This window comes from Papaver somniferum, unplaced genomic scaffold (assembly GCF_003573695.1).
Source record: "Papaver somniferum cultivar HN1 unplaced genomic scaffold, ASM357369v1 unplaced-scaffold_118, whole genome shotgun sequence".
Taxonomy (NCBI): Eukaryota; Viridiplantae; Streptophyta; class Magnoliopsida; order Ranunculales; family Papaveraceae; genus Papaver; species Papaver somniferum.
The window spans coordinates 10,837,600-10,839,863 of record NW_020620825.1 but is presented as its reverse complement, the minus strand read 5'-3'; the positions used below and the strand labels follow the sequence as shown (position 1 = coordinate 10,839,863).

At 35.3% G+C, this 2,264-nt stretch overlaps 1 long non-coding RNA gene across 1 annotated transcript; it reads right to left on the bottom strand.

The window, feature by feature from the left end:
* Positions 1-401: 401 nt before the first annotated feature.
* On the bottom strand, positions 402-2,011 carry LOC113330365. Its single transcript, XR_003350202.1, has 4 exons — positions 1,928-2,011; positions 1,756-1,838; positions 911-1,007; positions 402-513 (listed from the first exon to the last, which is right to left on the bottom strand). It is a non-coding gene; the product is annotated as an uncharacterized LOC113330365 (long non-coding RNA).
* Positions 2,012-2,264: the final 253 nt, after the last annotated feature.

The window sequence follows — 2,264 nt, the reverse complement described above, 5'->3', positions numbered from 1 at the left end:
AAGTTACTGACCAATAGAACTATCTCATGGTAATAATACACAATATGTAATCATGAAGATCAAATATTGTGATAATCTTTTCTAAGGGTGCACACGGTACGGTTCGGCTCGGTTCTTGCCGAGACCGAGTACCTGTACCTTACACTCTTCGGTACCAAAAAAATGGACCGGTCCCGGTACCGAGTACCTCGGTTCCGGTTCCATTTCAGGGGAAAAAAAAAGTTCATAAATATTAAAAACATTGTTCTAAGCATAACTGCATAAGCATAAGTGCATAACTGCATAAGTTCTAACTTCTAAGCATAATTTCATTAAGCATAAGCATAAGTGCATAACTACATAAGTTACAACTTCTAAGCATTAGTGCAACTTCTAAGCATTCCACAAGGCAGAAGTTCCATTTCTGGACATGTTAGCCCTATAAGTCCTTCCACAGTAATTGCAAGAGGGTTCTTCAACATTTCTCCGAGTGAAATGACGCCATATTTCCATCACTGACAAAGTTGGCACTTCCTGTATTTGAGCTCAGTGAATAAGACATAATACATGTGAACAGTGAACTAGTACATGAAATTTAACTATCTTCAATCCTTAAAGTGGACTAGTACATGAATAAGAAGAAGAAAACATGTAATCTAGTAAACAGTGGACAATCATTTATAGTGCTTCAATCATTTACTGTGAACTAGTACATGTGAACATTTAAAGTTTAGTAATTTGTGAAATCTGTTTAACATGTGCTTCTAGTACTTGTGTGACATGCAGTTAAGAAAGAACATAAAGTTCAGTAATCAGAAAGAGGCTATGTACAATGCGTTCCATAAAATTCTTTAGACAATGATTCTCATTCTATAGAAGAAGATAAAAATGTTCTACTGTTATGAAATTGTAAAGTTCATGATTTTTCTACCTTGTGCAATTGATGCAGTCCTGCGGCTCCTGCCTTTGATAATGTACCTTGATTTTACTTGTCAGGCAATTGCTCTCAATTGGTCTCAATCTTTGGCCTGTAGAGTGGGGTAATGTAGCTTATGATCAGCAAAATCTGGCAACTCATTGCTTATAAAATTGCCACTCTTAACAATGACTGACCCAATCTTATACAGTCAATTAAAAACCCGTATAGGAACACTAAATTTGGTGGTTAAGCACAAAATTATAAAAAGATGCATTGAAATTGTATGATAAAATGCCTGTTCTACTTCGATTTCCCAGAATTAAAATTAAAAGCTAATGAAACACAATTAGCCAGGAATTCAACAAACCCAAAATAGAGACACGGAAACAAAAGGCAAGAATACTTACAGAGGTAAGAGTGGGCTACACAAGGTTCTGTGAACTGGTTATCTAATTACTTGTGAAAATCCATACAAATACCTCTGGAAGTGAACAATTTAGCTTTCTATTTCAAGTATGATTCATAATAACTGTTCAAAAACATTCATCAATAGCCTTTAAACTAGCTCAATCAAAAGAATGGTAAACTTAATACTCAGAGTCAAATTCAACACCCATGTTAACATTTTATCAGCATTCACAAAACTAAAAAACAACTATTAGTCTATTACAGAAATTTTTAGGTAACCTTAGCTTTAGAATAGCATTTCCATCTTCACGACTAAACTACTGCTCATGAATCAAAGATGTAAAAGCAAAAAAAAATCATCCAAAAATGTGACAGAACACTAAAAGCCTAGATTTAGTTTCAGAAGTGTAAAAGAAACAACATCCATATGAAGAAGAAAAAGATCTTACGGTGATTGCAGTGAATCCTTTAAGCCGCTACTCGCTATGAAGGTTTGGTGGGAGATGAAGAAAATCCTTTAAGCCGCTACTCGCTAGAGAAAACAAAAATCCGTTAATCTCAATCACAGATTCACAGACATGCATACAAAAATTAAAATCAAAAAATTAAAAAATTACTTACCACCGGAATTGTTCTTCTAATTTTCTTCACACCGGAATTAAAAACGAAGAGACAGACGAAGTAATACGGTTTGAACTTTTAATCGTTTGATTGAAGGTTAACAGAGAAGATGAAGATCGGAAGAAGGGGAGAATTTCTTCTCCTTCTCAGAGAGAAGTACTGAGAAGAGGCGAGAAAAAATTAAGGGAACTGAAACCCTAAGAATTTCTTCTCCTTCTCACAGTGAGCTTATATACCCCCTATTAATCCAATGGCTGAGACAGATCCCTTATCCCCTAAATCTAACGGTCAGAATTATTCGGGACTTCATTCCGGTACGGGACGGTTCATGTGTTGG